Source organism: Schistocerca cancellata, unplaced genomic scaffold (assembly GCF_023864275.1).
Source record: "Schistocerca cancellata isolate TAMUIC-IGC-003103 unplaced genomic scaffold, iqSchCanc2.1 HiC_scaffold_601, whole genome shotgun sequence".
Classification (NCBI taxonomy): Eukaryota; Metazoa; Arthropoda; class Insecta; order Orthoptera; family Acrididae; genus Schistocerca; species Schistocerca cancellata.
This window is the reverse complement of record NW_026046613.1, coordinates 173367-187030: the sequence shown is the minus strand read 5'-3', so window position 1 is coordinate 187030 and position 13664 is coordinate 173367. Positions and strand designations below refer to the sequence as shown.

General features: G+C 54.6%; 11 non-coding genes and 3 pseudogenes across 11 annotated transcripts; all 14 read left to right on the top strand.

Moving 5' to 3' along the window:
* The first annotated feature begins 781 nt into the window (after positions 1-781).
* LOC126134261 (5S ribosomal RNA) lies at positions 782-900 on the top strand. Its single transcript, XR_007527667.1, has one exon. It is a non-coding gene; the product is annotated as a 5S ribosomal RNA (ribosomal RNA).
* Positions 901-1755: 855 nt separating this feature from the next.
* LOC126134260 (5S ribosomal RNA) lies at positions 1756-1874 on the top strand. Its single transcript, XR_007527666.1, has one exon. It is a non-coding gene; the product is annotated as a 5S ribosomal RNA (ribosomal RNA).
* Positions 1875-2730: 856 nt separating this feature from the next.
* Positions 2731-2849, top strand: LOC126134259 (5S ribosomal RNA). The gene has a single exon (XR_007527665.1). It is a non-coding gene; the product is annotated as a 5S ribosomal RNA (ribosomal RNA).
* Positions 2850-3703: 854 nt separating this feature from the next.
* Positions 3704-3822, top strand: LOC126134258 (5S ribosomal RNA). The gene has a single exon (XR_007527664.1). It is a non-coding gene; the product is annotated as a 5S ribosomal RNA (ribosomal RNA).
* An 855-nt stretch (positions 3823-4677) lies between these two features.
* On the top strand, positions 4678-4796 carry LOC126134257 (5S ribosomal RNA). Its single transcript, XR_007527663.1, has one exon. It is a non-coding gene; the product is annotated as a 5S ribosomal RNA (ribosomal RNA).
* Positions 4797-5651: 855 nt separating this feature from the next.
* Positions 5652-5770, top strand: LOC126134255 (5S ribosomal RNA). Its single transcript, XR_007527662.1, has one exon. It is a non-coding gene; the product is annotated as a 5S ribosomal RNA (ribosomal RNA).
* Positions 5771-6625: 855 nt separating this feature from the next.
* On the top strand, positions 6626-6744 carry LOC126134254 (5S ribosomal RNA). The gene has a single exon (XR_007527661.1). It is a non-coding gene; the product is annotated as a 5S ribosomal RNA (ribosomal RNA).
* Positions 6745-7600: 856 nt separating this feature from the next.
* LOC126134253 (5S ribosomal RNA) lies at positions 7601-7719 on the top strand. The gene has a single exon (XR_007527660.1). It is a non-coding gene; the product is annotated as a 5S ribosomal RNA (ribosomal RNA).
* An 844-nt stretch (positions 7720-8563) lies between these two features.
* Positions 8564-8683, top strand: LOC126134315 (5S ribosomal RNA; annotated as a pseudogene).
* Positions 8684-9535: 852 nt separating this feature from the next.
* LOC126134314 (5S ribosomal RNA) lies at positions 9536-9655 on the top strand (annotated as a pseudogene).
* An 842-nt stretch (positions 9656-10497) lies between these two features.
* On the top strand, positions 10498-10616 carry LOC126134252 (5S ribosomal RNA). Its single transcript, XR_007527659.1, has one exon. It is a non-coding gene; the product is annotated as a 5S ribosomal RNA (ribosomal RNA).
* An 844-nt stretch (positions 10617-11460) lies between these two features.
* Positions 11461-11579, top strand: LOC126134250 (5S ribosomal RNA). Its single transcript, XR_007527657.1, has one exon. It is a non-coding gene; the product is annotated as a 5S ribosomal RNA (ribosomal RNA).
* Positions 11580-12433: 854 nt separating this feature from the next.
* LOC126134313 (5S ribosomal RNA) lies at positions 12434-12553 on the top strand (annotated as a pseudogene).
* Positions 12554-13394: 841 nt separating this feature from the next.
* Positions 13395-13513, top strand: LOC126134249 (5S ribosomal RNA). The gene has a single exon (XR_007527656.1). It is a non-coding gene; the product is annotated as a 5S ribosomal RNA (ribosomal RNA).
* The last annotated feature ends 151 nt before the right edge of the window (positions 13514-13664 follow it).

Here is a 13664-nt window from a genome sequence, read left to right as displayed (position 1 = left end):
CTTCCTTAAACCGTTTAAACTACTGTAATGGTACGATAATGCAGTAATTAACTCAGTTTGAGGGAGAATGTGCTAACCAAGTTTGCCAAGAAGACTTTGAAAACGACAAAACAGTACGAATTGGCAGGTGATTTCTGAAATACGTCACCGCCTATTGTTGTGTAGGAATGTAGAGTTCCAAATTTGATTTGTAACCACGAATTTATTCCTTAGTCGTCTCGTCTCGTCTCGTCTCGTCTCGTCCCGCAGACGTTTTTCGTGCTTGCGCTGTCATATGGACCACGACCCGAGCGGCAGCGAGCGGCAGTCGAGCAAAGTCGGGACAAGTCGGGACGGGGACAGGGACAGGGATAGGAATGGTGCGAATGCACTGCAAACTACGCAGACACCTGGTGTGAGGCGCGGCGAGGCGAGGCGAGGCGAGGCGAGGAAGCCCACATCGCTACCAGTGGGCCCTCCAGCACGACACTGCCACACCCCGCACAGGCCCTCCGCTGAACACCAGGGACAAGATGCGTCCTCCGCTAGTGTCGAAGGCTGAACGCGCCCAGCGAATGACAGGGGGTGCAACGAGCAGCAGTGCGTCTCACACACGCGGCGGTGCGCCCGCCAATTCGGCCGTCACTCTGCTGGGACGCCGGGCGCGCCTCCCCGCGCCGTCCTCGAGGAACTGGCGGTTGCGGAAGGAAGCGCTTTCGTCAAATGCGGCCGAAAACTAACATTTTGTGTGTTGGGAGAAAAGCCGAACGCGAATTCTGCCGTGCTCCTACATTAGATGAGCGCCAACGGCGATACCATGATGAATACACCGGTTCTCGTCCGATCACCGAAGTTAAGCATCATCGGGCCCTGCTAGTACTTGGATGGGTGACCGCCTGGGAAACCCGGGTGCTGTTGGCTCCCTTCCCGTTTTTTTTTTTTTTGTTATGTCGCCAGCCCAATTTTCAAACTACCTTTCTGTTGTGACAAAGATGCTTCCTTAAACCGTTTAAACTACTGTAATGGTACGATAATGCAGTAATTAACTCAGTTTGAGGGAGAATGTGCTAACCAAGTTTGCCAAGAAGACTTTGAAAACGACAAAACAGTACGAATTGGCAGGTGATTTCTGAAATACGTCACCGCCTATTGTTGTGTAGGAATGTAGAGTTCCAAATTTGATTTGTAACCACGAATTTATTCCTTAGTCGTCTCGTCTCGTCTCGTCTCGTCTCGTCCCGCAGACGTTTTTCGTGCTTGCGCTGTCATATGGACCACGACCCGAGCGGCAGCGAGCGGCAGTCGAGCAAAGTCGGGACAAGTCGGGACGGGGACAGGGACAGGGATAGGAATGGTGCGAATGCACTGCAAACTACGCAGACACCTGGTGTGAGGCGCGGCGAGGCGAGGCGAGGCGAGGCGAGGAAGCCCACATCGCTACCAGTGGGCCCTCCAGCACGACACTGCCACACCCCGCACAGGCCCTCCGCTGAACACCAGGGACAAGATGCGTCCTCCGCTAGTGTCGAAGGCTGAACGCGCCCAGCGAATGACAGGGGGTGCAACGAGCAGCAGTGCGTCTCACACACGCGGCGGTGCGCCCGCCAATTCGGCCGTCACTCTGCTGGGACGCCGGGCGCGCCTCCCCGCGCCGTCCTCGAGGAACTGGCGGTTGCGGAAGGAAGCGCTTTCGTCAAATGCGGCCGAAAACTAACATTTTGTGTGTTGGGAGAAAAGCCGAACGCGAATTCTGCCGTGCTCCTACATTAGATGAGCGCCAACGGCGATACCATGATGAATACACCGGTTCTCGTCCGATCACCGAAGTTAAGCATCATCGGGCCCTGCTAGTACTTGGATGGGTGACCGCCTGGGAAACCCGGGTGCTGTTGGCTCCCTTCCTGTTTTTTTTTTTTTTTGTTATGTCGCCAGCCCAATTTTCAAACTACCTTTCTGTTGTGACAAAGATGCTTCCTTAAACCGTTTAAACTACTGTAATGGTACGATAATGCAGTAATTAACTCAGTTTGAGGGAGAATGTGCTAACCAAGTTTGCCAAGAAGACTTTGAAAACGACAAAACAGTACGAATTGGCAGGTGATTTCTGAAATACGTCACCGCCTATTGTTGTGTAGGAATGTAGAGTTCCAAATTTGATTTGTAACCACGAATTTATTCCTTAGTCGTCTCGTCTCGTCTCGTCTCGTCTCGTCCCGCAGACGTTTTTCGTGCTTGCGCTGTCATATGGACCACGACCCGAGCGGCAGCGAGCGGCAGTCGAGCAAAGTCGGGACAAGTCGGGACGGGGACAGGGACAGGGATAGGAATGGTGCGAATGCACTGCAAACTACGCAGACACCTGGTGTGAGGCGCGGCGAGGCGAGGCGAGGCGAGGCGAGGAAGCCCACATCGCTACCAGTGGGCCCTCCAGCACGACACTGCCACACCCCGCACAGGCCCTCCGCTGAACACCAGGGACAAGATGCGTCCTCCGCTAGTGTCGAAGGCTGAACGCGCCCAGCGAATGACAGGGGGTGCAACGAGCAGCAGTGCGTCTCACACACGCGGCGGTGCGCCCGCCAATTCGGCCGTCACTCTGCTGGGACGCCGGGCGCGCCTCCCCGCGCCGTCCTCGAGGAACTGGCGGTTGCGGAAGGAAGCGCTTTCGTCAAATGCGGCCGAAAACTAACATTTTGTGTGTTGGGAGAAAAGCCGAACGCGAATTCTGCCGTGCTCCTACATTAGATGAGCGCCAACGGCGATACCATGATGAATACACCGGTTCTCGTCCGATCACCGAAGTTAAGCATCATCGGGCCCTGCTAGTACTTGGATGGGTGACCGCCTGGGAAACCCGGGTGCTGTTGGCTCCCTTCCCGTTTTTTTTTTTTTGTTATGTCGCCAGCCCAATTTTCAAACTACCTTTCTGTTGTGACAAAGATGCTTCCTTAAACCGTTTAAACTACTGTAATGGTACGATAATGCAGTAATTAACTCAGTTTGAGGGAGAATGTGCTAACCAAGTTTGCCAAGAAGACTTTGAAAACGACAAAACAGTACGAATTGGCAGGTGATTTCTGAAATACGTCACCGCCTATTGTTGTGTAGGAATGTAGAGTTCCAAATTTGATTTGTAACCACGAATTTATTCCTTAGTCGTCTCGTCTCGTCTCGTCTCGTCTCGTCCCGCAGACGTTTTTCGTGCTTGCGCTGTCATATGGACCACGACCCGAGCGGCAGCGAGCGGCAGTCGAGCAAAGTCGGGACAAGTCGGGACGGGGACAGGGACAGGGATAGGAATGGTGCGAATGCACTGCAAACTACGCAGACACCTGGTGTGAGGCGCGGCGAGGCGAGGCGAGGCGAGGCGAGGAAGCCCACATCGCTACCAGTGGGCCCTCCAGCACGACACTGCCACACCCCGCACAGGCCCTCCGCTGAACACCAGGGACAAGATGCGTCCTCCGCTAGTGTCGAAGGCTGAACGCGCCCAGCGAATGACAGGGGGTGCAACGAGCAGCAGTGCGTCTCACACACGCGGCGGTGCGCCCGCCAATTCGGCCGTCACTCTGCTGGGACGCCGGGCGCGCCTCCCCGCGCCGTCCTCGAGGAACTGGCGGTTGCGGAAGGAAGCGCTTTCGTCAAATGCGGCCGAAAACTAACATTTTGTGTGTTGGGAGAAAAGCCGAACGCGAATTCTGCCGTGCTCCTACATTAGATGAGCGCCAACGGCGATACCATGATGAATACACCGGTTCTCGTCCGATCACCGAAGTTAAGCATCATCGGGCCCTGCTAGTACTTGGATGGGTGACCGCCTGGGAAACCCGGGTGCTGTTGGCTCCCTTCCCGTTTTTTTTTTTTTTGTTATGTCGCCAGCCCAATTTTCAAACTACCTTTCTGTTGTGACAAAGATGCTTCCTTAAACCGTTTAAACTACTGTAATGGTACGATAATGCAGTAATTAACTCAGTTTGAGGGAGAATGTGCTAACCAAGTTTGCCAAGAAGACTTTGAAAACGACAAAACAGTACGAATTGGCAGGTGATTTCTGAAATACGTCACCGCCTATTGTTGTGTAGGAATGTAGAGTTCCAAATTTGATTTGTAACCACGAATTTATTCCTTAGTCGTCTCGTCTCGTCTCGTCTCGTCTCGTCCCGCAGACGTTTTTCGTGCTTGCGCTGTCATATGGACCACGACCCGAGCGGCAGCGAGCGGCAGTCGAGCAAAGTCGGGACAAGTCGGGACGGGGACAGGGACAGGGATAGGAATGGTGCGAATGCACTGCAAACTACGCAGACACCTGGTGTGAGGCGCGGCGAGGCGAGGCGAGGCGAGGCGAGGAAGCCCACATCGCTACCAGTGGGCCCTCCAGCACGACACTGCCACACCCCGCACAGGCCCTCCGCTGAACACCAGGGACAAGATGCGTCCTCCGCTAGTGTCGAAGGCTGAACGCGCCCAGCGAATGACAGGGGGTGCAACGAGCAGCAGTGCGTCTCACACACGCGGCGGTGCGCCCGCCAATTCGGCCGTCACTCTGCTGGGACGCCGGGCGCGCCTCCCCGCGCCGTCCTCGAGGAACTGGCGGTTGCGGAAGGAAGCGCTTTCGTCAAATGCGGCCGAAAACTAACATTTTGTGTGTTGGGAGAAAAGCCGAACGCGAATTCTGCCGTGCTCCTACATTAGATGAGCGCCAACGGCGATACCATGATGAATACACCGGTTCTCGTCCGATCACCGAAGTTAAGCATCATCGGGCCCTGCTAGTACTTGGATGGGTGACCGCCTGGGAAACCCGGGTGCTGTTGGCTCCCTTCCTGTTTTTTTTTTTTTTGTTATGTCGCCAGCCCAATTTTCAAACTACCTTTCTGTTGTGACAAAGATGCTTCCTTAAACCGTTTAAACTACTGTAATGGTACGATAATGCAGTAATTAACTCAGTTTGAGGGAGAATGTGCTAACCAAGTTTGCCAAGAAGACTTTGAAAACGACAAAACAGTACGAATTGGCAGGTGATTTCTGAAATACGTCACCGCCTATTGTTGTGTAGGAATGTAGAGTTCCAAATTTGATTTGTAACCACGAATTTATTCCTTAGTCGTCTCGTCTCGTCTCGTCTCGTCTCGTCCCGCAGACGTTTTTCGTGCTTGCGCTGTCATATGGACCACGACCCGAGCGGCAGCGAGCGGCAGTCGAGCAAAGTCGGGACAAGTCGGGACGGGGACAGGGACAGGGATAGGAATGGTGCGAATGCACTGCAAACTACGCAGACACCTGGTGTGAGGCGCGGCGAGGCGAGGCGAGGCGAGGCGAGGAAGCCCACATCGCTACCAGTGGGCCCTCCAGCACGACACTGCCACACCCCGCACAGGCCCTCCGCTGAACACCAGGGACAAGATGCGTCCTCCGCTAGTGTCGAAGGCTGAACGCGCCCAGCGAATGACAGGGGGTGCAACGAGCAGCAGTGCGTCTCACACACGCGGCGGTGCGCCCGCCAATTCGGCCGTCACTCTGCTGGGACGCCGGGCGCGCCTCCCCGCGCCGTCCTCGAGGAACTGGCGGTTGCGGAAGGAAGCGCTTTCGTCAAATGCGGCCGAAAACTAACATTTTGTGTGTTGGGAGAAAAGCCGAACGCGAATTCTGCCGTGCTCCTACATTAGATGAGCGCCAACGGCGATACCATGATGAATACACCGGTTCTCGTCCGATCACCGAAGTTAAGCATCATCGGGCCCTGCTAGTACTTGGATGGGTGACCGCCTGGGAAACCCGGGTGCTGTTGGCTCCCTTCCCGTTTTTTTTTTTTTTGTTATGTCGCCAGCCCAATTTTCAAACTACCTTTCTGTTGTGACAAAGATGCTTCCTTAAACCGTTTAAACTACTGTAATGGTACGATAATGCAGTAATTAACTCAGTTTGAGGGAGAATGTGCTAACCAAGTTTGCCAAGAAGACTTTGAAAACGACAAAACAGTACGAATTGGCAGGTGATTTCTGAAATACGTCACCGCCTATTGTTGTGTAGGAATGTAGAGTTCCAAATTTGATTTGTAACCACGAATTTATTCCTTAGTCGTCTCGTCTCGTCTCGTCTCGTCTCGTCCCGCAGACGTTTTTCGTGCTTGCGCTGTCATATGGACCACGACCCGAGCGGCAGCGAGCGGCAGTCGAGCAAAGTCGGGACAAGTCGGGACGGGGACAGGGACAGGGATAGGAATGGTGCGAATGCACTGCAAACTACGCAGACACCTGGTGTGAGGCGCGGCGAGGCGAGGCGAGGCGAGGCGAGGAAGCCCACATCGCTACCAGTGGGCCCTCCAGCACGACACTGCCACACCCCGCACAGGCCCTCCGCTGAACACCAGGGACAAGATGCGTCCTCCGCTAGTGTCGAAGGCTGAACGCGCCCAGCGAATGACAGGGGGTGCAACGAGCAGCAGTGCGTCTCACACACGCGGCGGTGCGCCCGCCAATTCGGCCGTCACTCTGCTGGGACGCCGGGCGCGCCTCCCCGCGCCGTCCTCGAGGAACTGGCGGTTGCGGAAGGAAGCGCTTTCGTCAAATGCGGCCGAAAACTAACATTTTGTGTGTTGGGAGAAAAGCCGAACGCGAATTCTGCCGTGCTCCTACATTAGATGAGCGCCAACGGCGATACCATGATGAATACACCGGTTCTCGTCCGATCACCGAAGTTAAGCATCATCGGGCCCTGCTAGTACTTGGATGGGTGACCGCCTGGGAAACCCGGGTGCTGTTGGCTCCCTTCCTGTTTTTTTTTTTTTTTGTTATGTCGCCAGCCCAATTTTCAAACTACCTTTCTGTTGTGACAAAGATGCTTCCTTAAACCGTTTAAACTACTGTAATGGTACGATAATGCAGTAATTAACTCAGTTTGAGGGAGAATGTGCTAACCAAGTTTGCCAAGAAGACTTTGAAAACGACAAAACAGTACGAATTGGCAGGTGATTTCTGAAATACGTCACCGCCTATTGTTGTGTAGGAATGTAGAGTTCCAAATTTGATTTGTAACCACGAATTTATTCCTTAGTCGTCTCGTCTCGTCTCGTCTCGTCTCGTCCCGCAGACGTTTTTCGTGCTTGCGCTGTCATATGGACCACGACCCGAGCGGCAGCGAGCGGCAGTCGAGCAAAGTCGGGACAAGTCGGGACGGGGACAGGGACAGGGATAGGAATGGTGCGAATGCACTGCAAACTACGCAGACACCTGGTGTGAGGCGCGGCGAGGCGAGGCGAGGCGAGGCGAGGAAGCCCACATCGCTACCAGTGGGCCCTCCAGCACGACACTGCCACACCCCGCACAGGCCCTCCGCTGAACACCAGGGACAAGATGCGTCCTCCGCTAGTGTCGAAGGCTGAACGCGCCCAGCGAATGACAGGGGGTGCAACGAGCAGCAGTGCGTCTCACACACGCGGCGGTGCGCCCGCCAATTCGGCCGTCACTCTGCTGGGACGCCGGGCGCGCCTCCCCGCGCCGTCCTCGAGGAACTGGCGGTTGCGGAAGGAAGCGCTTTCGTCAAATGCGGCCGAAAACTAACATTTTGTGTGTTGGGAGAAAAGCCGAACGCGAATTCTGCCGTGCTCCTACATTAGATGAGCGCCAACGGCGATACCATGATGAATACACCGGTTCTCGTCCGATCACCGAAGTTAAGCATCATCGGGCCCTGCTAGTACTTGGATGGGTGACCGCCTGGGAAACCCGGGTGCTGTTGGCTCCCTTCCTGTTTTTTTTTTTTTGTTATGTCGCCAGCCCAATTTTCAAACTACCTTTCTGTTGTGACAAAGATGCTTCCTTAAACCGTTTAAACTACTGTAATGGTACGATAATGCAGTAATTAACTCAGTTTGAGGGAGAATGTGCTAACCAAGTTTGCCAAGAAGACTTTGAAAACGACAAAACAGTACGAATTGGCAGGTGATTTCTGAAATACGTCACCGCCTATTGTTGTGTAGGAATGTAGAGTTCCAAATTTGATTTGTAACCACGAATTTATTCCTTAGTCGTCTCGTCTCGTCTCGTCTCGTCTCGTCCCGCAGACGTTTTTCGTGCTTGCGCTGTCATATGGACCACGACCCGAGCGGCAGCGAGCGGCAGTCGAGCAAAGTCGGGACAAGTCGGGACGGGGACAGGGACAGGGATAGGAATGGTGCGAATGCACTGCAAACTACGCAGACACCTGGTGTGAGGCGCGGCGAGGCGAGGCGAGGAAGCCCACATCGCTACCAGTGGGCCCTCCAGCACGACACTGCCACACCCCGCACAGGCCCTCCGCTGAACACCAGGGACAAGATGCGTCCTCCGCTAGTGTCGAAGGCTGAACGCGCCCAGCGAATGACAGGGGGTGCAACGAGCAGCAGTGCGTCTCACACACGCGGCGGTGCGCCCGCCAATTCGGCCGTCACTCTGCTGGGACGCCGGGCGCGCCTCCCCGCGCCGTCCTCGAGGAACTGGCGGTTGCGGAAGGAAGCGCTTTCGTCAAATGCGGCCGAAAACTAACATTTTGTGTGTTGGGAGAAAAGCCGAACGCGAATTCTGCCGTGCTCCTACATTAGATGAGCGCCAACGGCGATACCATGATGAATACACCGGTTCTCGTCCGATCACCGAAGTTAAGCATCATCATGCCCGGCTAGTACTTGGATGGGTGACCGCCTGGGTCAACCCGGGTGCTGTTGGCTCCCTTCCCGTTTTTTTTTTTGTTATGTTGCCAGCCCAATTTTCAAACTACGTTTCTGTTGTGACAAAGATGCTTACTTAAGCCTTTTAAACTACTGTAATGGTACGAAAATGCAGTAATTAACTCAGTTTGAGGGAGAATGTGCTAACCAAGTTTGCCAAGAAGACTTTGAAAACGACAAAACAGTACGAATTGGCAGGTGATTTCTGAAATACGTCACCGCCTATTGTTGTGTAGGAATGTAGAGTTCCAAATTTGATTTGTAACCACGAATTTATTCCTTAGTCGTCTCGTCTCGTCTCGTCTCGTCTCGTCCCGCAGACGTTTTTCGTGCTTGCGCTGTCATATGGACCACGACCCGAGCGGCAGCGAGCGGCAGTCGAGCAAAGTCGGGACAAGTCGGGACGGGGACAGGGACAGGGATAGGAATGGTGCGAATGCACTGCAAACTACGCAGACACCTGGTGTGAGGCGCGGCGAGGCGAGGCGAGGCGAGGCGAGGAAGCCCACATCGCTACCAGTGGGCCCTCCAGCACGACACTGCCACACCCCGCACAGGCCCTCCGCTGAACACCAGGGACAAGATGCGTCCTCCGCTAGTGTCGAAGGCTGAACGCGCCCAGCGAATGACAGGGGGTGCAACGAGCAGCAGTGCGTCTCACACACGCGGCGGTGCGCCCGCCAATTCGGCCGTCACTCTGCTGGGACGCCGGGCGCGCCTCCCCGCGCCGTCCTCGAGGAACTGGCGGTTGCGGAAGGAAGCGCTTTCGTCAAATGCGGCCGAAAACTAACATTTTGTGTGTTGGGAGAAAAGCCGAACGCGAATTCTGCCGTGCTCCTACATTAGATGAGCGCCAACGGCGATACCATGATGAATACACCGGTTCTCGTCCGATCACCGAAGTTAAGCATCATCATGCCCGGCTAGTACTTGGATGGGTGACCGCCTGGGTCAACCCGGGTGCTGTTGGCTCCCTTCCCGTTTTTTTTTTTGTTATGTTGCCAGCCCAATTTTCAAACTACGTTTCTGTTGTGACAAAGATGCTTACTTAAGCCTTTTAAACTACTGTAATGGTACGAAAATGCAGTAATTAACTCAGTTTGAGGGAGAATGTGCTAACCAAGTTTGCCAAGAAGACTTTGAAAACGACAAAACAGTACGAATTGGCAGGTGATTTCTGAAATACGTCACCGCCTATTGTTGTGTAGGAATGTAGAGTTCCAAATTTGATTTGTAACCACGAATTTATTCCTTAGTCGTCTCGTCTCGTCTCGTCTCGTCTCGTCCCGCAGACGTTTTTCGTGCTTGCGCTGTCATATGGACCACGACCCGAGCGGCAGCGAGCGGCAGTCGAGCAAAGTCGGGACAAGTCGGGACGGGGACAGGGACAGGGATAGGAATGGTGCGAATGCACTGCAAACTACGCAGACACCTGGTGTGAGGCGCGGCGAGGCGAGGCGAGGAAGCCCACATCGCTACCAGTGGGCCCTCCAGCACGACACTGCCACACCCCGCACAGGCCCTCCGCTGAACACCAGGGACAAGATGCGTCCTCCGCTAGTGTCGAAGGCTGAACGCGCCCAGCGAATGACAGGGGGTGCAACGAGCAGCAGTGCGTCTCACACACGCGGCGGTGCGCCCGCCAATTCGGCCGTCACTCTGCTGGGACGCCGGGCGCGCCTCCCCGCGCCGTCCTCGAGGAACTGGCGGTTGCGGAAGGAAGCGCTTTCGTCAAATGCGGCCGAAAACTAACATTTTGTGTGTTGGGAGAAAAGCCGAACGCGAATTCTGCCGTGCTCCTACATTAGATGAGCGCCAACGGCGATACCATGATGAATACACCGGTTCTCGTCCGATCACCGAAGTTAAGCATCATCGGGCCCTGCTAGTACTTGGATGGGTGACCGCCTGGGAAACCCGGGTGCTGTTGGCTCCCTTCCTGTTTTTTTTTTTTTGTTATGTCGCCAGCCCAATTTTCAAACTACCTTTCTGTTGTGACAAAGATGCTTCCTTAAACCGTTTAAACTACTGTAATGGTACGATAATGCAGTAATTAACTCAGTTTGAGGGAGAATGTGCTAACCAAGTTTGCCAAGAAGACTTTGAAAACGACAAAACAGTACGAATTGGCAGGTGATTTCTGAAATACGTCACCGCCTATTGTTGTGTAGGAATGTAGAGTTCCAAATTTGATTTGTAACCACGAATTTATTCCTTAGTCGTCTCGTCTCGTCTCGTCTCGTCTCGTCCCGCAGACGTTTTTCGTGCTTGCGCTGTCATATGGACCACGACCCGAGCGGCAGCGAGCGGCAGTCGAGCAAAGTCGGGACAAGTCGGGACGGGGACAGGGACAGGGATAGGAATGGTGCGAATGCACTGCAAACTACGCAGACACCTGGTGTGAGGCGCGGCGAGGCGAGGCGAGGAAGCCCACATCGCTACCAGTGGGCCCTCCAGCACGACACTGCCACACCCCGCACAGGCCCTCCGCTGAACACCAGGGACAAGATGCGTCCTCCGCTAGTGTCGAAGGCTGAACGCGCCCAGCGAATGACAGGGGGTGCAACGAGCAGCAGTGCGTCTCACACACGCGGCGGTGCGCCCGCCAATTCGGCCGTCACTCTGCTGGGACGCCGGGCGCGCCTCCCCGCGCCGTCCTCGAGGAACTGGCGGTTGCGGAAGGAAGCGCTTTCGTCAAATGCGGCCGAAAACTAACATTTTGTGTGTTGGGAGAAAAGCCGAACGCGAATTCTGCCGTGCTCCTACATTAGATGAGCGCCAACGGCGATACCATGATGAATACACCGGTTCTCGTCCGATCACCGAAGTTAAGCATCATCGGGCCCTGCTAGTACTTGGATGGGTGACCGCCTGGGAAACCCGGGTGCTGTTGGCTCCCTTCCTGTTTTTTTTTTTTTGTTATGTCGCCAGCCCAATTTTCAAACTACCTTTCTGTTGTGACAAAGATGCTTCCTTAAACCGTTTAAACTACTGTAATGGTACGATAATGCAGTAATTAACTCAGTTTGAGGGAGAATGTGCTAACCAAGTTTGCCAAGAAGACTTTGAAAACGACAAAACAGTACGAATTGGCAGGTGATTTCTGAAATACGTCACCGCCTATTGTTGTGTAGGAATGTAGAGTTCCAAATTTGATTTGTAACCACGAATTTATTCCTTAGTCGTCTCGTCTCGTCTCGTCTCGTCTCGTCCCGCAGACGTTTTTCGTGCTTGCGCTGTCATATGGACCACGACCCGAGCGGCAGCGAGCGGCAGTCGAGCAAAGTCGGGACAAGTCGGGACGGGGACAGGGACAGGGATAGGAATGGTGCGAATGCACTGCAAACTACGCAGACACCTGGTGTGAGGCGCGGCGAGGCGAGGCGAGGCGAGGCGAGGAAGCCCACATCGCTACCAGTGGGCCCTCCAGCACGACACTGCCACACCCCGCACAGGCCCTCCGCTGAACACCAGGGACAAGATGCGTCCTCCGCTAGTGTCGAAGGCTGAACGCGCCCAGCGAATGACAGGGGGTGCAACGAGCAGCAGTGCGTCTCACACACGCGGCGGTGCGCCCGCCAATTCGGCCGTCACTCTGCTGGGACGCCGGGCGCGCCTCCCCGCGCCGTCCTCGAGGAACTGGCGGTTGCGGAAGGAAGCGCTTTCGTCAAATGCGGCCGAAAACTAACATTTTGTGTGTTGGGAGAAAAGCCGAACGCGAATTCTGCCGTGCTCCTACATTAGATGAGCGCCAACGGCGATACCATGATGAATACACCGGTTCTCGTCCGATCACCGAAGTTAAGCATCATCATGCCCGGCTAGTACTTGGATGGGTGACCGCCTGGGTCAACCCGGGTGCTGTTGGCTCCCTTCCTGTTTTTTTTTTGTTATGTTGCCAGCCCAATTTTCAAACTACGTTTCTGTTGTGACAAAGATGCTTACTTAAGCCTTTTAAACTACTGTAATGGTACGATAATGCAGTAATTAACTCAGTTTGAGGGAGAATGTGCTAACCAAGTTTGCCAAGAAGACTTTGAAAACGACAAAACAGTACGAATTGGCAGGTGATTTCTGAAATACGTCACCGCCTATTGTTGTGTAGGAATGTAGAGTTCCAAATTTGATTTGTAACCACGAATTTATTCCTTAGTCGTCTCGTCTCGTCTCGTCTCGTCTCGTCCCGCAGACGTTTTTCGTGCTTGCGCTGTCATATGGACCACGACCCGAGCGGCAGCGAGCGGCAGTCGAGCAAAGTCGGGACAAGTCGGGACGGGGACAGGGACAGGGATAGGAATGGTGCGAATGCACTGCAAACTACGCAGACACCTGGTGTGAGGCGCGGCGAGGCGAGGCGAGGAAGCCCACATCGCTACCAGTGGGCCCTCCAGCACGACACTGCCACACCCCGCACAGGCCCTCCGCTGAACACCAGGGACAAGATGCGTCCTCCGCTAGTGTCGAAGGCTGAACGCGCCCAGCGAATGACAGGGGGTGCAACGAGCAGCAGTGCGTCTCACACACGCGGCGGTGCGCCCGCCAATTCGGCCGTCACTCTGCTGGGACGCCGGGCGCGCCTCCCCGCGCCGTCCTCGAGGAACTGGCGGTTGCGGAAGGAAGCGCTTTCGTCAAATGCGGCCGAAAACTAACATTTTGTGTGTTGGGAGAAAAGCCGAACGCGAATTCTGCCGTGCTCCTACATTAGATGAGCGCCAACGGCGATACCATGATGAATACACCGGTTCTCGTCCGATCACCGAAGTTAAGCATCATCGGGCCCTGCTAGTACTTGGATGGGTGACCGCCTGGGAAACCCGGGTGCTGTTGGCTCCCTTCCTGTTTTTTTTTTTTGTTATGTCGCCAGCCCAATTTTCAAACTACCTTTCTGTTGTGACAAAGATGCTTCCTTAAACCGTTTAAACTACTGTAATGGTACGATAATGCAGTAATTAACTCAGTTTGAGGGAGAATGTGCTAACCA